Here is an 18,662-nt window from a genome sequence, read left to right as displayed (position 1 = left end):
CAACTCCATTAACTCTATGACTGCATCTGAATGATGAAGTCCATTCTTGCTGCTAGAGACAGTAGGTCATTGCTCTGCCTTGTCCTGCTTCTGAAGGACTCCAGCTTTGTGAATGCCATAGAGGAAGTACATGGTTTTCATAAATATCCTCAAGGAAGCCTTATTTTTCAATAACAGCTATGAGCCTATAATCGGCCCCTGTAATCTCATTAAAAATGCTTCCTTCCCATCCAAGCCCAGCACATTCAAGAAGGAGAAAGACAACAAGTGTGGATACAGGGCGGTCTCCCTCTGCAGTAGGCCTGCCCTGGTAGAGCGGGCAGCCCTCTAGCCTTCGGGGCTGTTTGATTTGGCCTTTGCTGGTGAGGCTCTGGGAGGTGGGGCAGAGGCTGCCATCTGGACGGAGCCTGGGAGAGTCAATATTGAAAAGCCTGTTTGTTGTTCTTTTTGGCCTCCACCTGTTGGAAACTCTGCAATGGGAGCCACTCAGAAAGGAAGAAGGGACAGCAGAGGAATTCCTGTACCGGAACAGTGAATGTTTTCATTGTTCCTCTGGGGATCACCCAAGAGAAACTGGCCTTTAATTATAGTTGAGGGCAGCATGTGGCAAGAAAACACAGTCAGAAATGGTGCCATGAAGCTTAAAGGGGACTCAGGAAGCACATCTCCTGCAAGGGTCTCTGGGCTCTCCAAGCCCACTTGCTAATTCTCCCCTATTGGGTGGTCCCCACTTCCCACCCCAAAGGAGGCAGCAACTCATGGCACGAGTGTCTAAATGCCACCCACCCCAATGGGCTACCCAGATGCTCCAGCTATTACCTATTTTCCTGTGTCACAGAGAAAACGGGGCCGGTCATCTAGGAAGCCCATCCACTTTCCTCCCTTGCTTGCTCCTCATGCTCACCCATCCGTATCCTCCTTCTCCTGTTTGGAGACTTGGGGGCTTCCTCACACCCTCTTTTGCTCTTCCGGTCCTCTTGCCTTTTATAGAACCAGAGCCTTAGACCCTACTCACTCCCATCCCTTCTCTCTTCATCAGATTCTTGACCTCAGTCTACAAACATCTTCATGGCTCCTCTGTGCTTCTCTTCTTCCTTTAGCTTCCACACTACTGCCTTCCTTCTCCAGTCAGTCTCCTTGAGAGAGGCCCTCCTTACTCCTCCATTCCTTCACTTCCCATTCACCCCTGAACCATTGTGTGGAGGCTTCCGCATTATTCCAAGACAAAAATGAAACACAACAAAATTCCCTGTTCTTGGGCCAGTGAGCTTTGAGTTGCATATTCCAGGCTTCGTCATATGCATTTACCCTTCATACTTAACTATGATGAATTAGATGCCCATTACATGTCAGGCATACAGGACAGGAGAATACAAAAAAGAAAAATCCCTAATAAAGCCCATGCCCTTTGGATGAAGAGCCCATTAGGTTGACTTTATTTACTTTTTCCCGAAGTCAGCTGGGTCTGGGCAGGTACAGGGAACCAAAGGCTAGAAGGAGTCTGGGGTGACATGTGAGGTGTGGGGAGGGGGCATGAGGAAGGCTTAGGGCTCTAATGACACTCATTTCCTGGTATTGCCAGGACCCTGCCAGGTCTTGGGGCTTGCAGCAGCTATTTGGGGCTACAGGCCTTGGTGCCTAACCAAGGCCATTGTCCCAGCACTGTGGCAAGCAGCTGGTGGCAGGGTAGGCTAACAGAGCTGGGGAAGGTGGCCCAAGTGAGCTGAATCCTGGCCATGTTTCTGTCCTGTACTCCCCAGCTACCTGCCTCTGTCACAGTAGTCATCAATTAATTCCCTGGCTGACTCCCCGGAAACCCAAGAGCTCTAGGGAAGACCTAGGTCCAGAACCAGCTGTACAACTTGCAGGGTCCAGTGCAAAATAAAAATGCAGGCCCCCCAGTTCAAAATTATTAAGAATTCAAGGAGGTGACAGCAGAGCATTACACCAAGCAGGAGGCTCTTCTAGTGTCCAACCGCATGGGTCAATGCCCGGGAAACCGGCCCTGCCTAGCTTTTTATTCATCACCTTGTGGTTGCTCAATAAGCACTCTTTAAATGAATGAGTTCGGGTTTCTCCAGCAACTCTGGAGAGGAGTCACTGGGATCCTAGGGAAAGAGGAAGTAAGATCCTCATCCTTCCTAAGCTTCAGGCCGCCACCTAGCCTGGGGCCACCAGTGAGTGCCTGCCCTGCCTCAGTGTCCTGTGTCCATACATGAGAAGAATCATCTTTGTCCGCCTCCTCTTCTCACTCTGAGAGTGAGAGAGGTGCAAGCTGGCCTTTTGGCATGTACATGCAGTGATTCTGTGATTCTGGGAAAGGAAGTGCAAATCAAAGACGTCACCATAAAACCCAAAAGATATGGTTGGTGTTTGTAGTGTGCAATGTCTAGGTGTTCTGAGAGCTTAAAGCAGCAATTTCCAACAGATGTGCCATAAGAATTTTTAAAACATGCCATACCTATTTAGTCAGGGGCACTGACCTCTTTTCCCTTAGATTGTCAGATAAAAGAATGACAACAGCCAACACAATAGCCGTGGGTGTGAATGAATAAAAATTATAGCTATTTTTTTTTGTCAGATCGGCAAAAAAATAGATTTTTGGTATGCTGCAGAACGTTAGTGATTAGCTTATGTGTGCCAGGAGACGGAAACGGTTGAGAATCACAGGCCTAAAGGACCTATGAGTTAGGTGTAGACCCAGAGCGGCGGAGCGTGTTGGGCCCACGATGGGATCCCACAGGAAGCAGGGTCCTGTCAGAGACAAAGTGCATGGAGTTCGGTGAGGAAAGAAGCCCTTTAGATGGGGCCCAGCCTTTCCAACCCTCTTTACCTCACCTGTCAAATAATACAATTAATAATAACAGAAATATCCAAGAACAGCAAACACACTTAGAATATTAGTGTACCAGCTACTGTTCTAAACCCTTTAAAGATACATACTTACTTTGATCCTTAGAGCAACCCTGTGATGCAGGGACTGTGACTATTCACATGCTGCTTAGGAAGAAAAGTTCAGTTACTTGGCAAGGTTGTCGCTGACAGCTTGGAGCACCAAGGTTCAAATCCAGGTCTTTGGCTTCCAAAGTGAGTACTTAACCACAAATATCTTAATCCCTCATGGAACTGAGGGGCAAACTAGTGCCAACATGTGGAATTGCTTTAAAAGAGAAAGGCAATCTAAACCTGGCAGATTAGTAATATTTAACAACAACAGATGGTAGAAGCCTTGGATGCCATTTGATCTCCCCAGCCTCCGTTTTTTCCTCTGTAAAATGGGAGTGGGTAGGTTTTGCAACAGATACTCTCTAAGATCTTTTCCATTTCTCAGGTTCTGATATGAAAAGTGTTCCTTTCCTGATGCAGCATGAGAGAAAGGGAAGCATCCAGTGTAGCCTGTTTTGCTCCCTAGAAAGCCCAGCCCTCAAACTTGTGTGCTTGAGCAACACCAAGGCAATCCACCCTGACCTTGGGGCCTACACAGGCAAACATACCCCAGAACTGGAACGGAAAGACCAATGCATAGGGCTGGGCACAGGTGGAAGGCTGGGGAGGTGGCCCGACATCCTCCTGAAACTCAGTGGGAAGGGGGTCTGGTGCATCCCTCCTCCCGGGGGGGTGGGGTTGGGGGAGGTAGTGGGCTTCAAGGAGAGGAAAGGACACCACAAAGATTTATGACAGCTGCTTAGTGTTTATTTCTGTCCCTCCAGGAATAGGGCCAAGTGTGGAGGGTTGGGGAGAGGAAGAGGGAGAGGAAGGCGGTCTAATATATTCACCAGCATGAGAATGACGGGCTCACCCAGAAGGGGCTGGGCTCCTCTGTGGGGGCCAGTGTCTGGGGAAGGATTCACCGAGGGGACATTTCAGTGGGGCCTGGAAGGATGAGTACTATTTCAACAGGCGGCGAAGAAAGGGGCAGGGTATTCCAGGCAAAGCAAGAACTCCCAGCAGCTGGAGTTGGGGAGCAGCCTGTGTTCCTAGAGCAGGGGTGCGTGTGTTTGGGGGACTCGGGTGAGGCTGAGGAGTTAGTTTGTGGACAGAGAGTGGGCATGGAGGGCCTTGTGCACCAGGCTGAGGGCTATCCTTCAGCCTGACCCCCTTGAGAGGCCTTTGAAGACTTGTTTAAAGCTTTATTAAACATATGTAGTGGATGCTTTTCTTTATACAGCATTCATGCCAACAGAATAACATACAGAAGAGACAGAAAAGTATAAGGACCAGATCCCCAAAGTTAACAGCTGGAGTGGACCTGGCCGCTGCAGGTTTTCAGGGAAGCGTACGCACACTTCTCTCCAGGGTCCCTGGAGGTTCCAGAAGATTCCCCTCCTTTAAAGAAATTCGGGGCTCTGCAACCTGTTACCATTCTGGAATCAGGGCAAAGGGCCTAGTGGGACTCGGGAACAGAGGGGCCCAGGCAGCCCCATCAGTCCCGCAGGCTAAGTCAGCCGCAGCCCCGCCCCCGCCACCCAGGCTCCCTGGCTCTCTGAGGTCTCCTCCTGTGGGCCGAGACCCTAACGCACCGCGCGCAGATTCTGGAGGGCGCCCAGGGGGTGGCGGCCGGCAGCGCGGGCTCCCTGGCGCCGCCTCCAGTTCTGCGCGGCAGGGGACTAGTCCAGCCCGCGCGGTTCTGGGCGGAGAGAGTCAGGGGGAGCAGCCGGCGGAGCAGGCGGCTACCTGACAGCTGTGAGCCCAGCGGTGGCGTCAGCAGCTAGGAGGGAAGCGGCGACTCCCGAGGTAGAGGTACGTGCTGACCGGTCACCAGGTGGGCGTTTCCCAGCCCCTCTGCCTGGTGCAGCCCGGGAGGAAGGTGCTTCCTGCCCGAGGGCCCCGCAGCAGCCAAGTCAGCATGTGTGTGCAGCACACGGGTTCCTGGGAGGGCTGGCTCCGAGGGAACAGCTGAGTGCCCGACCCCTGTTCCCAGGCCTAACCCTGAGGGGACTGGAGGAGGGCCGAGGAGCAGTGGGGCTGAGATCAGGAAGGAACCTCAGGGGTCCTTTTGCCACATCCAGCCTCTTCATTTGTCAGAGTGAAGTGACTGGCCCAGGGTCTCAGTTCCAGAAACCTGAAGTCGTCCTCACTTACAGGGCAGTGCTGCTAGGAGCTCCTGCCGCCTGGCTCAGGACAGCAGCACAGCTGTTGCCACGTGTAGAAACAAAGAACTGGGAGAGACAAAGTCAGAAAGTCAGAAAGAGACAGAAAGAGAGCCTCCCAGCACAAAGGAAGAAGGTCAGGAAATGGACTGCTACTGCTACTGCCACTGGGGCTGTACTTCCTCCCTGGTCGGTTGTGCTGTGGTCTGGAGTGTGACTCAGCCGGCTTGCTGACTCTGGCCCAGGTGTGTGTGAGTGTGTGTGTGTGTGTGTGTGTATGTGTGCATGCGAGTGCATGTGTGTGTGTGCATGCATGCACGGGGATGCGGTGAATCTACCTGAGCATGTGGAAACCCTCTAAAACTGTGGATAGCTGTCCACTTACAATGAACTTGTTGGGAACCAGACCTGTGTTTGGCTCTGAGGAAGATATCAGGAATCCCAAACGAATTAGCTTTGCGTTACTCCAGAGGGCAGAAAGGGCCCATGGGGGAGTCCCTAGGGGAGATCAGAGTTCAAGAGGAAGAACCTGATTCATGAGGTAGCCAGTTCCCTGTCTCTGGAAAAAACCAGCCCATACCAGAGAATTTTCTTATCAAGGAAATGGGCATGGGGATATGAAAGTAGGACAGCTTACTCCACATAGAAGCAGGATTTTAGTTTGAGGGTCCAGGGCTCATGCCCCTTTTTAGGTAACATCACCAAGCATGACCTCATTGGGTGGTGCTTCCTGTAAGAGCTACTCTCTGCGTATTTTTGAGTGACAACTGGGAGACTTCACAGGCGACCTCTGAGGCTCCGTCACCGCTCAGTACTCTACTATAAGAGTGATGAATGCCATGAGTCTAGGGGACTTTGGAGGAGGCAGGGCACTTCTGGAAGGAGTGGATCAGGATGGCATTTTGGAGGTGGCTGTGCCTCGAGGAGGAGGCTGGGTCTGGGCATTTCTGGGGCAGGGACACCTGAGCAGAATCATGGAGGTGGGGGATGTCTGGGGACAAGGGAAGATGTGGTGGGGATGTGGTGAGGAATGTTGGTTGGAGTTTTTGGAATTGTGATGAGGAATGGTGAAAGGCCTGGAGCATTAGGCTATGGAACTTGAACTTCATTCCTAGGCCTGGGGGCTTTTGATGGGAAGGGGAATGGGTTATTGGGCTGGATTCAGAAGAAGTTGGCGCTTGGCAGCAATATTTGGGAAGCACTAACAATGAAGGAAGTGGTGGGAGGAGAACTGGGAAGGAGAAGATTGCAGTGACCATGTGCGGCTGAATAGAGCTGTTGGGAATGGAGAGGATGGGGCTTAACCAGAGACATTGCTAAAAGGGATGTGTATGTGTCACGGAGAAATAGGCCAGGGCCTGTGGTAGGGCATTATCACACATGATCTTACCCAACCCTCCCAACAACCTTGTGAGAAGATTATTATGTGTAGGAATTTTGTAGAGGAGGAGATGGAGAGTCAGAGGTTAAACAACTTGTCCAAGGCCACACAGCAAATAAGTGGTGGGGCAGGGACTTGAACCCAGAGAGAGATGGAATAGACCCAATCTGGTAGCCGAGTAAGTAAATGTCAGAGGCTGAGCAGAGGAGACTTCGACGATGGAGATTGGGGTTCCAGTGCTGGGCAGGGAACCCCAGGAGTGGGTGTGAATGACCCATATCCCGCGTGGTTCAGGATTCAGGCTCTGGAAGAGGGGCCTCATGCAAATGACAGAGACGAGACAAGAAATAATAATTTGGAAATTGGGGGGCCAGGCAGGAGCCCATCCCAAGAGGAAGGACTCCACTTATGCTCAGGCCTTGCCATCCTTTTATTCAGTTTGGGATACACCTATAGCCCTTAGGCAGGCAATTTCCAGTAACAGACAATCTTATCAATAAAGATTTACATGACTATCTGGTGGGGAAGTTGCTTCAGCTTCCATTGTCTGGACTAAACAGTGGGTGCCTAGCCCTGATCTTTGCCAGGGCTTCGAGGGTCACCAGCATTCCGGGCTCCTTGTCCACACCTCACTGCCAGAGAAGACAATAGGTGGTTTCCCACAAGGGGGGTCAGGTTTGGTGGGTGATTGCAGGTATGGGAGCCTGTGATGGCAGCATGCACGGGGATGGGGCTGCAGTGTCCATCTGTTCTGCACCCCCTGACCTGAGGCTCCTTGTTGTGAATTCCCTGAGCGTGCTCTCAGAACCTATAGGCTGCTGGGATGCTGGAAGGTGCTGGGAAAAGCTGTGCTGAGGGAGGTGGTGGGGGATCCCTTGGGATCTGGCAAGTCAGTCACTGAATTCACATCACTCCCTTGCTTTTCTCCCACCCAGAACAATTGTGTGTTCTGTCTCAGTGCACAGGGGACTTGGGCATTTGCCAGGCCTCACTGGTCTAGAATTAGTTCAGGTTATCATGTTGCCCTATTCTTGGTTCCCTCCTATGTTTGACCTCTAACAACGGTTATACAGGTCCCAAAGATGTGGCTGCAGATTATTGTGGAATCCCAAAAGTGCAGCTTCGGGAGCCACATGTCATAGTACCTGGTGATCTAGGGACAAGCCTGCCCTATATTTCAGATGGGGAAACTGAGGTGTCAGAAAATCATGGCCCTTTGCCAATGGCAGAGCGAGTGGCAGAGAGGAGACCAGACCCTTGGGCTCCTGACTCTCAGGCTTTGCTCTCACCACTGCCATGTGGGGAAGCAGCTGCTTGGAGAGCAGCTTCCAGCGTCCCCCATAAAATAGCCCTTGGGGCGATTTTTAAAAATAGGCTTCAGCATTTGATGGACCATTGCAAGCTGTTATTCTCTTTTTCTCCCTTAAAAACACAAAGTCACAAAATGCCACATTATTTCCACTCATCCATCGAGGGGTCAAGTAAGTTCTTTGACATCTCAAATCGTTTCCTTTTTCTGAGAGAACTTTGGTAAGGCACGGTGTAGTTAGAGAGCCAGAAAGTGTCCCTCACGTGTGCAGGGTCAGTGCACGCAAGGTGCCTGTGCGCACTGCTGGCACCTAGGGCACTGACAGGGAAGACCAGAGAGGAGAGGATGGCTGTGGGAGAAGAGGAAGGAGGGGGAGCAGCAAAGTGAAGAGAAAAATGAAAAACTGAGTTGATGGCCCAGACACCTCAGTGGCACGGGCAGATGTCTTGGGGACATACACTTTGGGAACCTGGCTCCCCAATACTCAGACAGGCAGAAAAAAAAAAGAGCTAGTCAGCCTTAGAATTTATTGTGCAACTGTTCACAATAAATTGAGAGAGAAAGGAAGAGTGTTAATAATGATGCTGGGACAGCAGGCACAAGCCAGGATGTCCTGGGCACACTGGTCATCCTCAGGACAACCAATGTACATTAAATGCCAGACAAGAGTTTGCTTGTTTAAGCCTCACTACAACCTAAGCGCGTAAGCACTGCTATCGTTCCCATTTTATAGAAAAATTAATGGAGAAACAGAGAGGCAAATATCATACCCACTAATAAATGGAGGAAGCAGGATACCGCGTAGGCACTGCTATCATTCCCATTTTACAGAAAAATTAATAGAGAAACAGAGAAACAAATATCATGCCCACTAATAAACAGAGGAAGCAGGATTTGAACCCAGGCAGTTTGGCTCTGCCAGTGCCCATGCCTTCAGCATCACGTATGCTGGCCCTCCCCTCAGCTGCCTTCTTTTAAGACTCAACAGTGAGCTTTTGGGTCTTTGTTTCCCACTGGAAGCTGATCTCAGTGGCCAATTTAGCATGGCTGCATCTGCATAAAAGATGAGTTTGTGGTTGAGGCCGAGGTGCTGGGGTGGGCTGGGAGAAGCGCTCTGTAGGTTTTATCCTCTACAGACTGCACCTTGTTCAAACCAGCCTTGACCACAGGTCTGCTTCATTCTTTCCTTGTACCCACTCTGCCCTTTCAGACTAAGTCAATGGACCAATGGACTGGGTTGGACATAAGAAGGCCCTCCTGAAGGCCATTGCTGGGATGGGTTCTGGAAGGCCCTCATCTGCCTGGGTGACTCGAGGGGTCGCTGTCTGGTGGCCAATTTTGCATGCAGGGTCTCTCCTAGCTTGAGGAATACGGGTTTTCTTTTGTGACAGATTCTTCTGGGGACAGTGCATTCCCTTCTTCCGTTTGTTTTGGCTCCCAGCCCGGGCTTTTTCTGAGTGTCAGCAGGGCTCTTTCTTACCCGGCCTGCCTGTTGACACATCCGGGATGGGCAGGCAGAGCCTGACCCTGGGTGATGCTCCAGGCCTTTCTAGGAGATGCAGGGAGGTCGGAGCAGCCAGGCTTTAAAGGCCTCTGTCCCCACTGAACCTGCTCTGAAGATCCCTTATGCCCTTCCCAGGGCTGGGCAGAATGTGTGGCTGGGCCTGAGAACTTGTGGGAGGGTGGGAACTGTGCCGTATGCAAGAGAGCTCCCGTGGGGGGAAAAGGGGGCTGGATTGGCTCAGCACCCAGCCTTCTGCTCTCAGTGCTCCGCTGGGTTTGTGCAGCTCTGTGCTCTGCTGGGCTTAGGAAAGGTGAGAAGGGCGAGACTTTAGCACACATGCCTTGGGTGTGCTAAGACCTTCCTTAACTCCCTTTTAAACTCACAGTAGCACGGGGGAAGTAGGAAGGTGGCTACAGTGGCTCCATTAATTACCAGTTCAGACAAAAGGGATATCTCTTATTACCTGGGCGATTGGTTTATTTTCACTTTATTTACTTTAGTGATTGCTCAGTGTTGAGCTCCAGGATTTGCAACTGGTCTGAGTTTTCCTGGTAAAAGCATGCTGCTTTGCCACAGTGAATCCACATGAACACACACCTCGCCGCTGGTGTGGAAGGTCGGGTCGGCGCTGACGTGGGAGGGAGACCAACTTCCTGCAGCTCCACCCTGATCACACACGGAACCTCAGGGACTCTATTCCCATGGCACCTCGAGGCTGGTGCACAGAATGTACCAGGCACAGCTGAGAACTTGGCACAAACAAACTCAATCCTTAGTACAGCCTTGTGGGACAGGTACTGTTATTATCATTCTCCCAGCTTTGGAGATGAGGTTTCTAGGGCAGGGTCCTTGCTGAAGGTCAACCAGCTATTAAGAGCCTGAGCTGGAATTTGAACTCAGGCAGCCTGGCCCCAGGGCCAAGTCCTCAACCATTCCTCAGCCTGCCCCTCTGAATGCTGAGGTCAGGGCCCAACTCTGTAGCCGTTCATGTGTCCTCAGGATTCACCCTATAAATCTGAGTTTCTTCCTTCTTCATGGAGGTGGGAACCTGCCAGTTCACCTCAGGTGAGCACATGGGTGTGAACAGGCAGGTGTGAAGGTTTACCTGGTCTTGCCGACCTAGGTGGCTTTATCTGTGGAGAGTTTGCTCCTGAGTTCTGTAGTGTGGGGTCCAACTTTCCCTAGTTGGTCCTCGTCAGCATGTCAGTCTTGGACTGGAATTCCCCAGAGGGCCAGGCCAGAGTCTCACCTCATTGTTGCTTACTGTACAGCTCAGGTTCCCAGGGGACCTGGTTTACAAAGAGACGTGTAGTCCCTTCAGCCACCATTTACAGTCCCCTTGGAGGGATGATCTGAAAAGATAACCAATGCAGCTCGAGTTTATTGACAAGCAGAGTCAAGGGTATTTCTTGTGGCTTCACAGAGGAGGTGGGATTTGAACTGGATCCAAGGATGGGCAGACTGGACAGGCAGAGGGCAGAGTGGGAGCACTGAAGGCAGGTGTGTGACAGCACCGAGCACAGCACACAGCGTGCTGGTGGGGCAAGGGGGTCCCTGCTTGGAGGCCCCCCTAGGGGTCTGTGTCCAGCTTCCAGGGGCTCTCAATGACTGGGAAGTGAAGGGACGATCAGCTGGGAAATGCTGTTTGCTGTTGGGCTGCAGTGTGGTCATGCCCAGGCACGGACATTTGCAGCCGCAGTGCCCTGAGGCACAGGCACAGCCCTTTACTCCCTTGGCGTGGAGGTACCAGGTTGGCATGGCCTTCGGGGGACATGGATGAGTCAGAGAGGTCCTGGCGGAGGGGGTTAGAGACACTGGCAGGAGGGACTACACTTGTCTTCAGCCAGGCTTTGTTTTTCTGTGGAGGAGGAGGAGGTGGACTGTCAAAGCCACTCTCTCTATGGTTCTGTGCAGGAGTGAAAGTTAGAGGTTTTCCTCCCGAAGGCAAGGGTTTTCTCAACAGGAGAGCAGCCACCTTCTCTACCTCCTCCCCTCTCCCCCATCCCAGTGGGAACACTGAGGAGGGAGGGGACTTGGTCCTTGGAAGTTTCATCTGAATTGTGGTCAGAAATTAGTATCTGAGGTACCATCAGGAAAGACAAATTGTTCTGCATCAGGATCTCAAGGTCTTTCTCTGGTGTCCCGGTCTGTGGTGGCTTCTGGTTTTCAGGACTTCCGGGGGCTTTGATCAGATGGACGGCCTGGAGAAGGATCAGTCAGCTTGGTGCCATGAGATCTTGACTCAGAGCCTTCGGGGTGGTGTCTGGGTGCACCGACCCTGCCTTCCCTAGAGAACCCCACAGATGGAAGGTGATTCCAACTCCCCTTTACACTATTTTTACTTTAGTGTCTAAAGTGGCCTGAGAATTCAGTTTTAGGGTGTTGTTTGGTGTTTGAATTTTTTTGTAACGGTCTTTTTTCATTGGAGTAAAATATACCTAGTACATGACATAAAAATCTACCATTTCTAAGTGTGCAGTTCAGTGGCATTAAGAACATTCACAGTGTTGTGCAGCCACCACCACCGTCTCCAGAACTTCCTTTTATCCTCCCAGCTGATAGGGTTTGGTGTTCACCCTGGCTCCACGGAGGGCCACCGTCTCGCTGTCTCAGCGCCCTTAGGCACCGTGAGGCTCTCTCCACTTGGGCCATCTTCCTGCTTCTGTTTCTTGTTGCTTTTTGGTTTTTTAATCTCTGCTTCAGCCACAGGAACCTCTGTGAGGCTGCCCTCCTTTGGGCTGGGCTCTGTGCTGAGCACTTTGTCATTTCTCCCAGCAGTCCTGTAGGTGGTTATTACCATCCACCCTTTCCCCGTGAGGAAGCAGCATCAGAAATGTAACAGGCCGCAGCAATTTTAGAGCCCGGGTTGGATTCTGGACTCTCCAATCCTTCCTCCTTCATCTGGATGGGAATGTATAGAATCAAGCACAGCCAACCCTGCCTCACATTGGTGTGTGTGCTAGAAGGTTTCTAGAAACTGCATGGATTTGTGGATGTATTATATGAACCCTCTTCCATTAGGATTCTTAATTGGAACCTTTAGCCAAAAAGGATTTGCTTGAAAATAGCTTAATTACATACCATAGAAAAACAGCTAATGGAATTTGCCAAACTACTAAATTAAGCTTTTCAACTAATTACACATGTACTATAGAAGTGTGTGTTTAGCCTTGACTGTGGGTCCCTCCCCAGGCAAAGAGATGTGAAATGTTCTCTGGCCAGCAGGGGCTTGGTGACCGTGCCAGCTCTTGTTCTTGATGGTGATCACGTGTGCTTTTCTGTCCCTCTTGGAGTCTTGCTGGGGCTTGACCCTGCGTTTTCTCAGGGCAAGGCAGGTTACTCAGAGGGAGTGATTGTCCTGGCTGCAAATAACGCTAAGTGCATTTCTGTTTCTCAGCAGGCTTCTTTCTAGCGTTTATCTCCTGCAGTGTGTCTCTGGCGCATTTCCCGTTGCTCCTCCTTACCCTCTTTACGGACTGCACTAGCCCCTGCTGTGTCCTCTCTACTCAGGTTTTTGGGGTTTGCCTTGGTTTGTGGCTTGGGGTTCCAGCTTCAGTAGATGTGGTTTAACTCTGGGAGTGAATTCAGCACCCAGCAGACTCACATGGCCCCATGCATAATAAGATAATGTATTGAGTCCCACCATGTGCCAGGCAGTTTCTCATCTAGGAGTTAGTATTTCCATTTGACAGACAAGGAAACGGAGGCTCAGGGAGGGTACAGAATTGTCTGAGTTCACACATCTAGTTCTGGTATAGACACCTACATCACAGACATCTCAACATGCTGTTGATCCCGCTGCACCAGACTGGCTCCCTACAAGGGCTGACCCCTCGGGCTGTGGGGTCTGCTGGATAACAGAGCTCTGTTAACACACCTGTGAAATGGGAACAGAATCTCCTGACTCCAACTAGGCGAGCTCCCCAGGCTCAGGCCAGTCGAACGATAGGGGTGGGCCTACTATAATGTAAAAAGTCTGCTATAGAACTTTTTAAGGAATGTAGTTTTAATGCATTGAACCACAGCTTGAATCAGAAACAGATACAAGAAGGAATTGCTAAGTGAAATGAATGTTAATAAAAAATAATTACTAGGCCTTCATTATATATTCACACATTGCAAACAAAAATATTTTTTTAAACACACAAGCTCCATTTACTGGAGTTAGAAATAGAATGAAAAGCTCTACTTTGTACTGGATAGCAATCATATTATACCACATACCACATCTGAATTTCCTGATACTTTAGGGGCCTATCAATGTAGTTTTATTGAATGGTGATGCCAAACAAAGCAAAACAAAAAACCCTCATAAAACAAAATGGATCAACAGATACTTATTGAGATCACTGTTTCTTTCTCAGACTGTATCTACTATCCTATGAAGTCTATCCATACTTTGTCGTTTCAGTTATTTAATTTTTATTTCTAAAAATTCTCTTTGGCCCTGGCCGGTGTGTTTAGTGGTTGGAGCATCGGCCCTTGCACCAATGAGTCTTGGGTTCGATTACCAGTCAAGGGCAGTCACCTTGGCTGCAGGTTCACTCCCTGCCCCTGGTCAGGGCATGTGAGGCAGACAACCAGTCGATGTGTCTCTCTCACATCAATGTTTCTCTCTCTAACCTCCCTCCTTCTCTCCCTTTCACTCTCTTTGAAAAAGCAATGGAAAAAATATCCTCTGGTAAGAATTAACAAAACAAAACAAAAAAAAGAAAAAAAATCCTCTCTGGTTCATTTTTAAAAAATCTTCTTTGTTATTCTTTATGATTTTTTTGTTCCCTGCACATATTTGCAAGCTCGTCTTTTAACTTCTAATTAATATTATATTAAAGTCATTATTATAGTCAGACCTGGACATTCCATTATCTGAAGAGTCCCTGGCCAGCGAATTCCTTTCTCACCAGCTTTTTGAAACATGGTTTTTAAATATTTTATTCAAAATTTGTAGTGTTGTTCAATGGTAGGGTCAATCTAAGTGCTTAGCCTACCATACTGCTGGAAATAAAAGTCTAGCATATTTATTTAAAATTGATAAAATGATGAGAGGGAAAAGTAATGGAGGTTGGCCTTTAGGACCTAGAATTGCCGCTCTGTGCTGAAGGCATTTTATGAAGGCCCCGAACAGTGCATGAGGTGCTTTGCTGAGAAGCCACTCACAGTGCGCTTGCCCACCAGCATGGTGGGGATCCATCTACTCGGCACCCACCCCCAGAGGACGTTAGTGTCCTGCAGGATCCAGCCGTCACTCTTTTCCTCCTACACAGTCTTACTACTGTCTATGGCTTCAACCATCACATTGATGCTGGTGACCCCCAAACCTATGTATCTAGCCCTGACCCAACTCCTGAGCTCCAGGTCCCCCTTTCTCCTTCCATTTTGAAGTGTTTACATCTCTATGTCCCACAGACACCTCAGACTTCACATTTCCCAAGTAGAGCCAAGTGTCTTCCCTGCCAATCTTGTTCCTATCCTACCATTGCCAATCTGGCTAACCAGTTTCACCATGGCCCTCACCTCTGAAGTTAGAAGCCCTGGAGTCATCCCGGATACCTCTGCCAGCTCTGCGTGCCATGTCCAACTGTTACCTCACTCTGTCTCTTGACCATATGCAGGTTTCTCCTTTCTCTGCACTGTCATGCCTCGCGCAGCCCCTGCTGCTGGTCTGAACCATCATCACTCGCCTCTTCCCTGGGCTCCCTCCTTCTGGCCTCTCCCTGCTGGGGTCCAGCTCTAGCATTAACGCTAATCAGGATCTCATCCCAATCGTGCCACATGCTGCCTCACTTCCACCTTTCTCCCCAGTGCCTGTCTACGAAGCCCATCTTCCTTAGATGATATGTAAGGTTCCTCACATCTACCCCATTTGTCTCCTTTGCCCACCATTTATACTCCTCTGAATGTGCCATCTCTTCTTATTGCATGTTTATAGTGCTGAGCAGGGGTTTTCAGACATAAGTGGGCATCAGAATCATGTGCAAGCCTCGTTAGAACACAAAATACTGGACGTCACCCCAGAGGTTTAAATTGGGTAAGTCAGAAATGGGGCCCAAGATCTGAATTTGTAACAAGTCCCAGTGGTGGCTGCTTCTGGCGATGAATATGAGAACCACCAGTGTGGACTGGTAACAGGTGTGAGCCCAGGAGCACTTCACTCCCTGTATCATGTAACCTCTCCATGCCGCGGTTTACTTTTCCATGAGAGAGGATTCAATGAGTTAATAGTCAGAAAGCACTAAACACAGTGCCTGCTTCATCGTAAGTGCTCAGGAAATGTTAGCTGCCAGCATTTTCTATTATTATTTATATCATAATTCACATTCTTGGTGATGGATGTCTGCCCCCTCACTCTTTTCTGCTCACAATCTTCTCCTTTCTTTCAAGAACCAGTTTCTTTGCTGAGGTGCTAAAACACTCTTCTTTGCCACCTCATTTGGCCTCCCTGCTCTCCTCGGCCTCTTCTCCTGCTCACACACTCCAGTGTGCGCACCCTGCCCAAGGTGCTCCCCTCCTTCCCTGGAGTGATTTCCTCCACAGTGCACTCTCCCTGGCTGTCTGGTACATCACAGGGACTCCAAAATGCTAATTAAATGACTGACTGGGCTTCTATTATAGAATTGAATATTGTATTGAAAATATGGTAAAATGTGCTAAATCTGGGCAAAGAACTGAATGCTAAGAAAAGGTAAAGAGAAAAGAATTATGTGGACGTTTGGGAATGTTGTATTCAGGATAGTGGGATTATGCTTCAGGAACATGGGCTTGTCTTCTCAGGAACATCTGAGAGCACATCACTTAGTATAATCTTAACTGCAGGTAGCAACTCCCCCACACAGTGGACATAAGTGATGAGGATACTCTTTGCTGTCATAATAGGACTAGAGGCCTGGTGCACATAATTCGTGCACTGGGTTGGGGGGGATCTCCTCAGCCTGGCCTGTGCCCTCTCGCAGTCCAGGAGCCCTTGGGGGATGTCCGACTGATGGCTTAGGCCAGTGGTCGGCAAACCATGGTTCGAGAGCCACATGTGGCTCTACCCCTTGAGTGTGGCTCTTCCACAAAATACCACGTGTGGGCACACATGTACAGTGCGATTGAAACTTCGTGGCCCATGCACAGAAGTCGGTTTTTGGTCTGGACGAGTCTATTTTGAAGAAGTGGCGTTAGAAGAAGTGGGGGCTGTTGGTCGGTTGGGTTATGGGAGACGCGGTGCAGGTGGGCCGTGGGATATGCAGCGCGGAGGAGGCGCGAGAGATCCATGCACGAGTTGAGGATGAGAGAGTTGGAAGGGGTCGACCTCAGCGAACATACCTCAATCAGATTGAGGATGTTTTTAGCAAAGGCCAGCTTAGGAGTACCCTAATTAAGTTAATAACAATGTACCTACCTATATAGTTTAAGTTTAAAAAATTTGGCTCTCAAAAGAAATTTCAATCGTTGTACTGTTGATATTTGGCTCTGTTGACTGATGAGTTTGCCGACCAGTGGCTTAGCCCCACTCCTGCCACCCCCACTGCGCTTGTCAGCTGTGAGCCCAACTTCTGGCTGAGCAGTGCTCCTCCTGTGGGAGTGCAATGACCACCAGGGGGCAGCTCCTGCATTGAGCGTCTGCCCCCTGGTGGTCAGTGTGCATCATAGCATAGTGACAGGTCCTTCTGCTTTTAGGTTGATTTGTATATTAGCCTTTTATTATATAGGAGGATGCTGGAGAAAGCACAGCACCAGGGTTGTTTATCCAGTGGGTCAATGATATCATCAAAGACCCAGGTGTTTTTTTGTGTGTGTTTTTTTTAAATCTTTCTCTACTCTTTACTTATGCTCCCCTCTCATGGTCACAGTGTGGCTGCAGAAGGTCACAATATGGCTACAGAAAATCAAGTGTGGCTGAACAAGGAGAGGTTCCTGCATCTTCCTTTTTAAGAGCAAGGAAAACATTTCCAAGAAACTCCCCCTCCCCCACCAGCAGGCCCCTCTTCATGTCTCAGTGACTAGAGTTGGGTCAGAACCCACCTCTAACCTACCCCTTTGCAAAGGGCCTGCATTTGCTTTGACTGGATGAGGCCCCTGAGCTGGACATATGGTGGCACCCTGAGTGGTGAACACATTGGAATTCTGTTAGAAAGGAGGAAGGGAGAAATGGATGTTGTGGAGGTGAGCAACAGTGTCAGCCACAAAACCTGACCCACACCCCAGGGGCAAGTTTATTTGAGCAGTCACAGGAATGAAAATTAAATGACTTTAGGAGTCTTTTCTACCTTGAGAATCTAAAAGGAATTACTTGAAGTGAAAATGAGAAGACTTTTCCTCTGTCTGTCCCTGCAGGTCCTGCCCTGACCACAGCTGCCCTTCAGGACACCGGCTCTGAGCCACGGCTGGGCCATCAGGCTGCTGTCAAGGGTGGGGCTCTGGCGACTTGTGCTGTTCCTCATGAGTCCAGCCTGGCGCTCCACCTGGCATCCAGCACGGCCACGTCTCAGGTGAGAGCTACAGAAGGAACCCTGGGGCAGCCGGACCCCAGGACCTGGGGTTCAGAGGGAGAACGAGAACAGGAGAGTTCAGTTCAGGTGTGCCCCCTCCGCACCCCCAGAGGTGTAACTGGACAGGAGGCTTGTTTATGGCTCCTAGAGGCAGGTATAGTGGGAGCTGCCCCCTGCAAGAAGATTGGGCCAAATAAGCAAATATTCTGAAGGACACAGAAAACAGTTTCTCGGTAGGCATCTCTGGTTTTCTGTAGCCCTATTAAAAACTGTTAGTCAACGTACCAAAGTGGACTCCCAAACCACATGGATCGTGTGTTTTCTGCTTGTCAGGTTCGTGGAGAGCTGTGGAATAGGCTCGTTGTCCCTCCAGGGTCTGGCTGTCTGAACAGAAAAAGAAAGCTGGTAAGAAACGGATGAGAAACTTCCACCAAGGGTAGTGGGTAATGATCATGGACAGCAGTAGGTATCCACAGTGGCCAAGAAGTTTGGGTTCCATGTGAGGAGCAGTGGTGACAGCTTCTAGAAATTATGTACTAGCCTGACATTCTAAAATTTGCCCAGCTCTTCTGGACATACATCAAAGGCATTAAGGTGAAATATGTGGGAGCCTGAGTATGAGGCAGTACAGTGGGATTTAGTTATGAGTGACTTCTAGGGTGGGGCAGGAGGCGAAGTAACACTAATTTGGCCATTATATGTGTTGTTATATTTTATGTGCCCATCTTAAATCTTCAATCAAATTGTCAACTCCTTGAGGACAGTAATATTTCATTTCTCTTATATTCTTCACAAGGTCAATACTCAGTAATTATTTATTGGTTGATTTTTCGGTATATACTTAAACAATAAAACTTTATCAGTCAAGGGCCTAGAATTTTCACTCATTTGGGCAGAGTTGTCA

At 49.6% G+C, this 18,662-nt stretch overlaps 1 protein-coding gene across 2 annotated transcripts in view; it reads left to right on the top strand.

Annotated features, from left to right (window-relative positions):
* The first annotated feature begins 4,672 nt into the window (after window positions 1–4,672).
* CRACR2A (calcium release activated channel regulator 2A) overlaps window positions 4,673–18,662 on the top strand; it is a 138,875-nt gene continuing 124,885 nt past the window's right edge. For both annotated transcript variants that reach the window (XM_070407574.1, XM_070407573.1), the window contains exons 1-3: window positions 4,673–4,740; window positions 17,604–17,758; window positions 18,092–18,163. The gene's annotated coding sequence lies outside the window, so the exon portion shown is untranslated. The remainder of the gene's footprint in view (window positions 4,741–17,603; window positions 17,759–18,091; window positions 18,164–18,662) is intronic.

The sequence above is a fragment of the Myotis yumanensis genome, unplaced genomic scaffold (genome assembly GCF_028538775.1).
Source record: "Myotis yumanensis isolate MYYU_CA2020_CCGP unplaced genomic scaffold, mMyoYum1.0.hap1 SCAF_3, whole genome shotgun sequence".
Classification (NCBI taxonomy): domain Eukaryota; kingdom Metazoa; phylum Chordata; class Mammalia; order Chiroptera; family Vespertilionidae; genus Myotis; species Myotis yumanensis.
This window is presented reverse-complemented; position numbering and strand designations above follow the sequence as displayed.